Source organism: Pithys albifrons, chromosome 1 (assembly GCF_047495875.1).
Source record: "Pithys albifrons albifrons isolate INPA30051 chromosome 1, PitAlb_v1, whole genome shotgun sequence".
Lineage (NCBI taxonomy): Eukaryota > Metazoa > Chordata > Aves > Passeriformes > Thamnophilidae > Pithys > Pithys albifrons.
In genome coordinates this window covers 112,490,742-112,503,313 of record NC_092458.1, presented here as the reverse complement: position 1 = coordinate 112,503,313, position 12,572 = coordinate 112,490,742, and positions in this window count along the sequence as shown.

The window sequence follows — 12,572 nt, the reverse complement described above, 5'->3', positions numbered from 1 at the left end:
TCGGGCTGGCCAGGACAGTGAGGGGGAAAGAACATGGTGTCCCTGTTCCCAGAGTACCTTCCTATCCCATCTACCTCTCCCTGGTTCCCAGCTGTCCTGCTTTCCATTTTTACCACTACAAGCAATTAAAGAAATCCTGAAAAGAGTTACAAGATTGTTTCCCATAAGGTTGCCCCTGAAAAAAGATGAGTCCCCTGTGGATACATGTGGCCTGAGTGCCAAGCAGATGTCTAGGGTGGGAAAGAAGCTCAATGCAGGCTGAATGCACGTGCCTGGAAATGTCCTCCTGACAGACCCAGAATCTCCTGCTCCCAGGGGAATCCACTGGAAACTCATTTATGACCTGTGTCACCAGAGCTTGCCAGACTTTAAAGGCAAGAGTCCTCAAACCATTCCTTGGAGTACAAATACCATGTAACTGATAGAAATATGTGGCAAAGACAACTGAATAATTTGTGTTGTGTTTGAAGACCTGGGTGTAGAAACCTTGAGTGCCAATTCTGAGAATGCCTTTATCTCTTAGGAGCAGTACCCAGCATTGATTCAAGAAGAGCTCACAGGACCTCTGGCTGGAGGGGTGGTTGCAGGAGGCACCAGATACGTGCAGGGAGCAGGGCAAGGGTGAAGGAGAAAGAGGATGGTGACCTGCACAAAGGCCAGAGAGAGGAGCCACTGCAGGTGGTGAGATGTTGGCACAGACACCAGGACATTCAGATGGGGGAATTTGGTGATCTCCTCATGTTTCTCAAAGCTGTATAGTTCTGAAAGGGTTACCTCAGTTTTCTGAGTATGTGGAATACAGAGGCATGACAAGAGCAGAGAGAGAAGGAAAAAATATTTCAGAAGCCAAGAAAATAGCAAATGGAGGAATCAAGCCTAAATCTTGTGTTGTGAGAGGGACAAGAATGCTGGAAGGAGACGTAATAGGAAAATGTAGTTAAGAGGAGGGAGGAAGAGAGCGAGAGGTGATGTGATAGAAATGAGCAGAGATGAAACAGGGAAAGAGGCTCACAGTGAATTTATTTGAATTTCCATTCAAATGTTACCCTGGAAGAAAACCCCAGTTTCTGTGAAGTTGTGAAGACTGGGACTGGAAGGAGGGGGGGAGGCTCTAGGGTGGCCTTGGCTGCTGCCAAGCAGCATTACTGTAGAGATATATTTTAGAATATACCATGCCACAGCAGGTGTGGGCAATTAGAGGAGAGATCTCCAAAATAGCAGGCGGCTGTCAATTTTTTTAGCAAATGGTGCTGCCCTGTTTTTTTTACTTTGTCCAACTGTGTAGAAATTTATTCTAAGATGCACCATCTTTTACAGAAACATTTTCAAAAGACCTGTTATTTTTACCCTTCTGTTGTGTTTTGTGGCCAGACAAGGAGCAGAAGGCTAATCCAGTGGCCAGCCAGAGTGAAGTTTTTTCCACTGAAGGAAGTTAATGAGCTCTAATGAACAAGCTAGTTTCAGGAAACATTTCCCTCTGAAAGCAGAGGGCAAATTTCCTCCTGGTTGGAATTTAACCAAATTACAATGATTACTATCTTTGCGAAATATTACCATTGCTATCACTTGTCTTTTTATTGTGCTTCACAAATGTATCACACCTCAAAACACTCTAGTTTGATAAGTCTGCATTTATGTGCTCCTTTTTTTGAAGAGGAAACTGAGTCATAGTGAATTTCATAGTTTGACCAAGTCACGCAGGTGTTTTTGGCTGATACGTTGATAAGGTGTGAGACCAACTGATTACATTTTTTGTTCCGAAACGTGGATTGAAATTAAATTGTGCTTAAAAAATACTCACCAAAGAAACAATTTAGCATAATGAGTTTGAGTGGTTTATTGTTTCTTAGTCTAAGTGAACACCTTGTCCCTGAACAAAGGTAAAGGATGTCCAGGTTGGATGGGTCTCTGGTCAGTCTGGTCTAGTTGAAGGTGTCCCTGCCCATGGCAGGGAAGTTGGAATCAGATGATCTTCCAGGTCCCTTCCAACCCAAACCATTGTATGAATTTATAATTCCACGAAAGGGCTATAAATCAGAGATTTACTGTTAAATATTTGTGTGGTAGAGACACAAATTGCATTTGGATACCCCTTGGGTAAGTATGTCTGTGTCCGTCTGCTTGGTATGGGTCAGAAAATAGGCATATTGCCCTGGCCTCTTTCATCCCTTTCCCAAGTGCTTTTTGCTCAACAGGGAGAATGAACTGGAAATGTTCTCCCACAGTTCTTCACAGGACACGCTGTGGCTGGGCTGGAGCCTGGCAGTGATGCTGGCTGCTGGAGGAGGGTGGCAGAACCAACCTTGTGTGACTGCCCAAAGTGAGCCACGAGCAGCTCATGCCAAACATGTCTCTGTGTCCCAGCCTTGAGGAGCATGTGCCTGCTTTGGGGCAGCTCCATGAACTGCATGGAGTGCATGGAATATATCTAAATGGCCAAATGCTTTCCTTGCTAGAGCCACTCCTGGGTAGAGTACCTGCTGCCTCTGCTCTAGCACAAAGTGTTTTCCTACCCGTCCAAATACTTCTTCCACCCCAAAATGTTCCCATGACTGGCTCTCTCAGTACAATGAAGGTGTTTTCACTGTGCTCCCTTGAGGTGACTATGGCTTCTGAAATCTCAGGTACAACGTGGACAAGAATTGGTGCAGTATTCATGTTCAGAATTACAGGCTGCTGCATCCTGCGGCCAAAAGAGCTTTTGCCATTCCCAGCTGTGGAGCTAATGATGATGTCTCTGTGTCCTGCAAGGATGGGTGACCACAGTGGCTATTACAAACTAGTCAGTCTGGGCACGTAAGCTGTATTGTGCTCATAAAGAGCAGAATTTTATTTATAAATTGTTCGAGTGTGCTGTATTGCTTCCCATGGAGCTGTATCTCTCTTGTCTGCTCCAGTCTGTCCATCATGGTGAACCTTGTAGCCAGCTGCTTTGTGAGCAAGGCGCCGGGGGAAATGGAAGGAATGTTTCCATTCCTAATATCTGTGATCCTTTGGGGTGGAATTGGCAAAAATAAACTTCTAAATGCCATTGCAGACCAAGCCCTCCCTGCAAGACACCATTCATGGTCCAGTGTACAGATCTATGTGTCTTGTCTCATTTCCTGCATACTTTCACATCAATGGTTTACCTTCCAGCAGTGAAATGGTGTGTTGATACTTGCAGGTCATAATTTAACTTCTGAATTCCTGCAGGTTATGTGTGACAGTCCTGGAAGTCAGAGTTGTTGCATTTAGGGCTGGTATCATGAGGACATTTTGGGACATTTTCTCCTGCGGATTTTAAAAACAGGTTATCAGATAATGACTTGTTTCTTGTCCCTTTTGCCTGGAAATACATGTTTTTTTCCCTTACTTTTCTTTTTAATTTACAGGCTTGGGCATTTGGTCATTGTCAGTGTGGCAGCGGGAGAGCTGGAAGCTGGCTGTGTGCTGGGCTGTGTACTGATGGTGTGAAGGTTCATCCCCTGCCCTGTAACCCAGCACAGAAGATGTGCTCCCTGCCTTCTGTTTTCCTTTTGTTCAAACTTTGTCATCCTAAACTGGATGATGCCTACAGCCATCTGCTGCGTTTGGTAGTCTGCGGCATCACGCCGACTCAATTATGAGCCTCTCTGGGATAACAGCAGGGCAGTTTTCTCTTCAGCTTTGAAAGAGTTTTGTTTCCCTTGCATGTGAAGGCTGAGGGAAGTAGGAGCTTCCAGAAGCAAGGTGGATAAACTGTTCCCAACCATGTCAGGTGGACTTTCTGTGTCGTGGAGCTGTTCAGGTATGGTGGAAGAGGTGCCAGTCTTGAACTATCCTAGGGCTTGGTGCTCTGACGTGGTGGCAGATGTGCTCTCCCATGGCAGCACTGAACCATGTGGCACTTTTAATCTTTACCACCTCATTTGCTTTTTGTGGCTATATATTAAATGAAATCTTTTGGGATGATATGAAATTAAAGGAGATGGTGCGAGTGTTAATTACATTTGTTTTCTTTTGAAATGTCCAGGAGAGAAGGGCTACAAAGGGATCATGTTGAGCCTTAAAGTGAATTCCTAGAAAAGATGTTTTCATTATGCTTTCATACTCAGGAAGAAGTGACCAAGGAGTAAGATTTGTGTGTGTGATACAACCTATGACATCAGTCTTCCTCCTGTGTGGGCAGGGGAGGCATAACTTGAATCTGGGTTAAAATGTTATCTTTTCTTTTGCTGCAGGCTTAGATAAATTTTGAGACTCCAGGACTGCTTTAGGTTTTCTTCTTTGCCTTTCCTGCAGGTAGTGGGCCTGATGGGTTTCAATGTGCAGCCATCCAGGCTTACCGTTTGAGTCCTTCTGGGCTGCCCACAGTGCCCTGATCCTTTTTTCCCCTTAGTAAATACTCCCCTTTGTTATATGAGGATAGGAGTTAGATCAAGTGGTGGGGAGCTAGAATAGAGGACTCTTCTCAGGGACCTGTGCTATTTACATTTAAGACATTTCTGGCCCCACCAGCTGTTCCATGTGTGTTATTTTCGAAAGAGCAATAATCCACAAGAGGTCAGGAGGGCGGAATTGTGTGAATACATTGGGTGAAGGAGATCAAGACACTTGGAAGTCCTCAGGCCTCGTCATGACAGAGAGTCACGATCCCAGATGATTACGGCTTGCTGACTGGGAGAACTTCAGGAGAGCTCTGAAAGTGCTGCTTGCATGGCGAGGAAAGGCTGCTCAACTGGTGTTAGCTGTTTTCAAAAGTCATCTCTGTTTACACTGCTGGCAGGACCACCTGTTCTTTTTTTGAACAATAATATATATATGTGTGTGTGTGTATTGCTGCATTTCTGCATTTATTTTTAGCCCTTTCTAAAAACCCCCAACAGGTTTGAAAGATGCTGTGGATTGTAAGTGGTGCCTGGCGGCATTGCTAACATTGAGGGTTGTCAGAATTTCCATGCTAAATCTCTGCTTTGAAAGCTTATAACTCATCCTTCTATTCTTGATCCTTCAGCTCTTGTATCCACAAAAAATTAAAAACCCAAACAACTTTTAAAAAACTGCTCTTTCCCCACAGGTTTTGTGAAAATCAGACTTGGCCCAACTCAGAGCTTTTTCAAAGCAGACATTGAGTCTTGTCACTTTATTTTTCAGTGCCTAATGGCCAATGTGTGGCAGGTCTCTTTTTATGTGTTTCATATGGTCAAATGCAAAAGCTGTTTTGCATATCAAACTGATACAGGCACTGGATGATGGTGTAAAATGTCAGGGAGGCAACAGCAGTTACCTCCCCACCACCAACTAGGAGGAAGCACAGAGCCATCTGAATTATGGCAGAGGCTGAGCAGTCTCCACATCTGGGGTGGTAACAGTTACAGAGTGAATGCTCCTTATATCAAGAATGCTCCTTGTATCAAGAACTAGTGAGAGGGATGAGACATGCCACGGTTTTTTACATTCATAAACAAAGGACATGCATATTGCTGTTACGAGCTGTCAGTGAGGAAAATCCAGTACAAAGCAGCAGCTGATAATTTCAGTTAAGAAATACATAGTTATGCCTTATTAACTTTATGGTTCCTATTTCTGTGATGTCTTCCATCCATGCAAAGCAAAGCAAGTCACAGTCACATCATTCTGATTCCCAGTGCCTACCCAGGAGAGACAGTGTTGGGAGGAGATTTAATAGTGTGCCCTGGTGGTGCTGTGAATCCATGGCAAAACAGGGAACAGCACACAGGAGCCCAAGCTGTGCAGTATTTCTGTGAGGACTGAGCTGCATCTCTTCTGAGAGTTTTCTCAGACTTTAAAAGCTGTTGAAATTTTAGCTGCAAATAGTACATTTGTATGCAGATGGTACGTGTTAATTCAAAATGTGAAGGTAATGAACTTGAAACTGGGTCCTGATGCACAATGAGAATCGTGGAGGGAGCAATGGGAACTTGAGCTGAATCAAAGTCAGTGCAATTTCTCATTCAGCGTTCAGTAGGCCATTCAAACTCAGATTATCTTTTGGCAGATGGGAATAACACTTGTTCCCTGTCTCTCCAGGAAGGTTGTGAGGTAGCAAAGTACATGCAGAAAGCTTTGTATATGCAAAAGCCCAGCTGTTTTTCAAACTATATGAGTAGCTGTTTGAATGACAGATACGACCTTTCCTTCAGGTCTTTCCTGATGGCTCTGGACCCTTATGATTATGAAAACACTGCTATTACAAATTTGAAATAATCCTGTTGCTTTTGTGCATGTTATGTGGGTGCACACACAGTTTCAGTGTAGCTCAGGACACAGAGTTTAAATTCTTTTAGCCTGACTTGTCTGCCTCTGCAACTGGTTTATCTTAGGACACAAAGGTTTTTTTGTTCTGATTCCCCTGTACACCTATTGTGTATCTCAGGGCATGGTATTCCTGTAGGATCTCAGCACCTCCTTAGTGGGAGGCAAGGGCCACTATATTAATTTTTCATATGATAATTTCAGGCAAGCAAAGGTGACTTGCCTATTGTCGGACTCAAAACTCTCTGGAATAGGAACCTGAGGGCACTCTAAATTTTCAGACTGGTGCCTGAACTGCTTATCCAGGCTCAGTGTTGTCTTTTGCTGCTGCTCCAATCCCATCTGGCTGTCAGCTGTACCAGCCAGTGCTCCGTGGGTATTCATGCTGCTGCCAGTTCTCATGTCTCAGTTGGGAGTCATTTAATGCGGGTGACTGAGATTCCTCGAGAGGAAGAATTTGAAGTATCCCAGACAATGGTATGGTTACCATTGGTTTTGTCGTCGGACTGTGTTTTAGTTTTTATTTTAAGGATTGTTGACACACATGAGTTTTTCTAGGGCTATAGTATCTGTGATTTCAGCCATGGAAAAGGGTCAGAGGCAAAACAGTCTTGGCATTGGAGTTTAATATCTTTCCGTTGTAAGATAATAGAATAAATGGGAAGAGAAATGTATGATTTAAAATCTTCAGTGACAGTGAGGTTGTAAGGCAGGGACAGTGCAACATTTTTCCCATTGCATTTGACATTTTTGGAGAAAGATACCTCATAAAGCATGACTGCAAGTCAACAGTGTCAACATATGAATTAGAGAAAGGAGTGGGGCATGTCTCCCTTAGTAAAAAACTTTATTGCATGTTCTCTTGCTCTCAATTACCCTAATTTGAAATGGGGAGCTAATGAATATTGCTAAATTGATTGAAACAAACAACAGCACTGTGGACAAAAAATAGTCATTATAAACTGCAGTATATCAACCACACTGAATTTTTCACAGATTTGTAGGTTTTAATGCTGGGGTGGCTGGTCTGACTGTCTGCTTAATGTAGGGGAGAGGGCCTTAACCAGTAATTTCCAATGGGGTCAATATCTTCTATTAGTACCAGTGCACACCTTTTTAAACCCCATCACGATAATTAGAAATTACCTCATCCCTTGACTGCGCTTTCCAATTGTTAACTAAAATAATAGCCCTCATTGTAAGAGTGCTTCTGTTAGAAGAGCAGCCAATTGTCAGAAATGTTGTTCCCTCTGCAAGAACTTGAATATCAGGATTAAAATCCTTCTTACCTCTGTCTTGTTTAAGGGAAACAGAGCGAGCTGCAGACTCCCACTGCAGGCCAGTCTGGTGCAGAGATGCTAGGGGTGATGTGCATGTGCTGTGCATCCCTGCTGTTTGCTTAGAAATACACCTGGTGTGGTGGCAGACCTGATTTGAAGTGTGAGGAGGAGTGGTTTGGAAAGCCACAGCCTGTTTGCACCACAGGAAGAAGGCTGTTCACCTCACTCCCAGGCATGAACTAAGAGAGGAAAGGGGCTAAAGCATCTCAGTGTATTTTGCTTTGATTATCTCAAGCTCTTGGGTACCTCATTTTGCTGGGAGCTGTGATGTGCTTGACTGGCCAGAGATCTCCATCAGAAATCAGTATCAGGATTATTCTGAGTTCTCTTTCATTTAATGAATGTCTTTATTGTTGGACTGGGTACTTTAATGAACTTTTCCGAAAGTCCTCAAATTTGGCATTTCTCTGGAAATGTCAGAGATGAAAGGAATCTGGAGAATCTAGAAATATGGAGAGCAAAGTTTAACTATATCCAAGGAAAATACAAGTCCATAGAGGGGAAAAATAATCTAAAGCCTAATTTCAGGGGAAAAACCAGATGAGAAAGGGTTCTTATGATCTCTAAGGATTGAAAAGACGAATTGAATTGAATATGAAAAATGAATATGAATTGAAAAAAGTGCATTTTTCTGTGAATAGCAGCTGCCACCTATGTTTTTGGATTGGCAGTTCATGTTATGTAGCAAAGATGATGGTAATTTCTGCTATGCACGTGTATCTAAGTGATTTTCTGAACCTGGGCTGAAGTGGAAGAAAGTCAAGGTGGGAAGCAAACATGGTTTTATTGGACTACATGATTTAGCAATGGCTAATTTTAGGCACTGTTTCTGAAAAGTCTTGCTTGTAGCCTGGCACCCATCAAACTGGTTCTGTCAGAAGCACTTTTCAACCTCAAACTTTGTTCCCAGGCTGAAGAGCTGGCACAGCATTTTCTTAAAAAACAAACCCAACCAAATAGCAGTAAGTTTCTGACCTCAGGCTTGCCTCCTGCTGCTAATCTGATTCCTTTTAAGGGTAGGAGCTGCTGGTTAAAGTGATTTCTAGTGAAACTCTGCATGCAGCTGAATATGAGAGTGTTGGGGTTTGCTGGGGCTGTTGTTAAAAATGTCATGGCCTACCCACCCCTATCCAGTTTCTAGGAAAATGTTTCGATGTTCTTTTGCATTCTTTATATTGTCATTTATCTGACCATCCTGAACATGCCTTCTAGAGATTAGGTTCATGTCCAACATGAGCATGACATTTAACTCTCTTGGGGGTTCCGAGCAGTTCATTTTGATCTCTGTCTTGGCCCCATCTGTTTTGCCCCTTCCTATCTAAAATAGCTTTATGATAAAGAGGATCTTTTGCGTATGAATAGTGAATCACAAACCCCAGCTGTGAGTAATCTCTGAGCAACTCCCTGCTGTGATCCAGCCCCAAGAGATGAAGATGTCCTCTCAGATTATAACAGTCGTCTGCAGGGGACTTGGTCTTGCTCTTGCAACACTACAGTGAGGTTGTTTTTCTTGCAGGAGATTGTTGCGGGCCAGCCAAATGGAGTTTGTAGCACAGAAATGAAAAGAGAAAAACAGGGTCTAATCTGCTAATAAAATGTTGCCACCTTGAGTGAGGAAAGGGGCTTAATGTAGCACTCCTACAGACTTCAGTCCAGAAATAATTTTAAAGGAACATATAAATATTGCATTTTTTCTGGGTTTTGCTTTCTGACTTGCTCCAGTGACTGGTGGATTTGTGTTGATAGGTTGGCTATGAAGCCTGGAGTGGCAAACTGCATTAGAGGGCAGGGAAGTGTGTTCGGTGCCAGGCCACAGTGTGTTCATTGACTCACAGACAATGCTGAGCTGGAAGGGACCCATCAGGATCACCGAGTTCAACTCCTGGCCCTGCACAGGACAGCCCCAAGAATCCCACCATGTGCCTGAAAGCATTGTCCCAATGGTTCTTGAACTCAGACAGGTTTAGTGCTGTGAGCACTTCCCTGGAGAGCCTGTTCCAGTGCCGAGCTGCCCTCTGGGTGAAGAACCTTTTCCTGATATCCAACCTAAACCTCCCCTGACTCAGCTTCATGCCATGTCCTCAAGTCCTGTCACTGGTCACCAGAGTGAAGAGATCAGTGCCTGCTCCTCCTCTGCCCCTCTCAAGGAAGTTGTCACTGCAATGAGGTCTCTCTTCAGTCTCCCCTTCTCCAGCTGACCAAGTGCCCTCAGCTGCTCCTCAAAAGGCTTCCCCTCCAGAAGCTTCAGCCATCATCATGGCCTTCCTTTGGGTGCTTTGTGCTAGGGAAGTGTGGGGCCTGGCAAGGGAGTCATGAAACTCTCTGTGCAGGAGTACAAAAGTGTGAAAAGCATTCACATGGAGAAGCTGCTGAACCTTCCCATGGAAACTTCATGAGCAACCAAGAAGGCAGGGTTCTCTGCAATCCTTGTCCACATCTGGCCTTCTGTGGGATTCCTCCATGGGCATGGGGGATTCCCAGCCATGTCTCAGGTAATGCCTGGGGACTAGGAGAAGGGACCTAAAAGTACATTTGAAGTAACGACCATTTCCATCAGTCAATGCATCATGGTTCTCTTAGATGTTTGCTATTACTGATCTAAATGTATAACTGTCTTTACAATGTCTTTTGGTGAGTATTTATTGCATGTAGTCTCCCATGGAGGTGTTTGGTTTGGTTTGTGATTGGTAGGATTGGTTACACAATACTGTTTGTGCTTCCTGATGGCTGGAGGAGCACAGAGCTGCCTCTGGGGTGGATATTGGCCCATATGAATTTAAAATTTAGTTTCCTTGACTGACATTTGCTTTCTGAGAACTCTGTTGCCCGTCAAACTCAATTGCTCAAATGTCTGTGGGAAACCAGTGTTGGTATGTGAATGTGGTCTCAGTAAATTCATTTTTCAAAACGTGAACCAATGTTCATTGGAGGAAAAATGAAGCATTTCTGCATTATTTGGCTAGAGTGAGTGTTACAAGCTCATTTGATCCTCTTTCTTTTTCTGTCATCATATTTTCATGACAATGTTATATATGTATGGGATTACAATTCCCGAGATCTCCAGAAAGATCTTTAATCATCTAGACCATGTAAGCAATGAACACTTCAGGCAAAAGCAAAGCTATTAATTTTGCACTTCAAAGTCACAATTTTTCCCCCTGCAGTGTGTCTTATAAAGCTGCCACTCTCCATCCTCATTCTCAGTCCATACATACCTCTGCTGCAGCTGGTAGCCTAAATCACTGAAATGTTGTGCAAAAACTGGCATCAGCCCTGTGCAGGATTCCCTTCTGTAACCCCTCCTGGGACGAGGTGTTGGAATCCCTTAGGGGCAGTTAGAGCCTGTGCATCCTTCTGACCAGACTGCATGGTTGCTGGGAGCCTCCCAAGGGAGCAGAGACAGAGAGAGCACCCCTGGGAACAGCAGTTCCCCTCGTGCCTGTGTTAGTCCCACGCATCCCTGTGCTTCCCAGAAGGCAACAGCGTGGTCTGTGATATGCTGGCTTTTTGAATTGTGAATTTTTGCACTCTTTGTACTTTGGCCATTTGCAGTCCGGTCAAGCATGTTCTCATTCCTATGAATACACAGTGCTTTTATTCTTTGGGTTTTGGGTCTTCTTAATTCCTTGGCCTCAGCAATATTTCATGGAGAAGTATTTGAGGGGAGATTGTGTGGTCTACCATCTTTTTACCTATTCCCGTGTAACAGTCTGAAGTGTTATCAGCATTGAGTTTGTTTGAGTTTTGCTTTGCTCACGTATTCTGAAAAAGGAAATAACTTGCTTGACCCATGTGCTCTAAATCAGCCATTACTTTTAAGTATCTCTCTCAATTTGTCCCTCATTTGTCCTTGGCCTGCTCAGCTGTCCCACTATGCTGTTCATGGAGAGGAACTTAGAGGCATGACCTTGTCTCAATTAATTACTTTATTAGTTTTGGCATTCTATGTATTTTTAAATATAGATTTTCCTTTTATAGGATTAAGTGTTTCTGTTTTAAAGGCTTGTTGAAATACATGTTTCCCTGTCCTCTTATCTTAGACTCAGCAGCTGATCAGCACAAGGCTGTGGATCAGAACTGATTTCTGACTCCTTCATCACCAGTTGGAGAAGGAAGTGGTTTGTGGTGTGCTGACCAAGGAGATGACTGGGGATGTTGTTTCTGTCAAATGTTAGTTCCAGCTGCTGCTGGAGAGCTCACAGTTCTGACAGTCTGAGTGGACCCCAGCAGGTAAGGCTCTGGAGAAAAGAGGGACAAGAGCACAATGAAAAGCTCTCATGTTTTCTCTTTTCTCCTTAAAACATTGTCTTTGTAATGCTGCCGTTTAAAGATTGAGTGCCTATCCAAGGACTGAATTTAATATATAATGTTGATTCAGGTCACAGCTATAAGATTGTCCACCCATCCATCTGGTACAAAGCAATACATACTAAATCTGTCTGAAAGAACAGGCAAGCTTGAGGTAAATGTGTTCCTATTGTGGTGTGATAGCCTGGCCAGCCTTGACAGTGGATTCCAAGAATCACAAGTTTGTGGTCTGTCAACCAGTGCAAACATCAATCCATCAAATACCCCTCTTGTTATACCTGGGAGACAGAACCATAGAGGCATTAAGAAATGAGTGGCAGAGGAAAATTACCTGCTTGGATACATGCAGTCTCTAGTATGGGATACAGAGAGCTGGGATGGTTGTATTGCTGTGGTCACAAAGATCACCAAAATGGCCCCTGTGAACGTGCTTGGATCGTAGTTGTCTGACACAGCACAGAGGAGATCCTTATCTTATTTTTTCAGCTATGCCTTGCTCTGCAGCAGAGGCTGTAGCTCAGAGATTTTAAAGTTTGGGCTGTTACTTGTTTTAAATGAATAACCGTTTATTAACAAGGCTTGGGTTCATGCTTGAGTGGCTCTACTAAACAGTAATATCACTCAAGTTTTCCAACGGGAGTGCTCCTGACTTTCTCATTGCATATCTCTTTCAGCAAGGTGGCACCC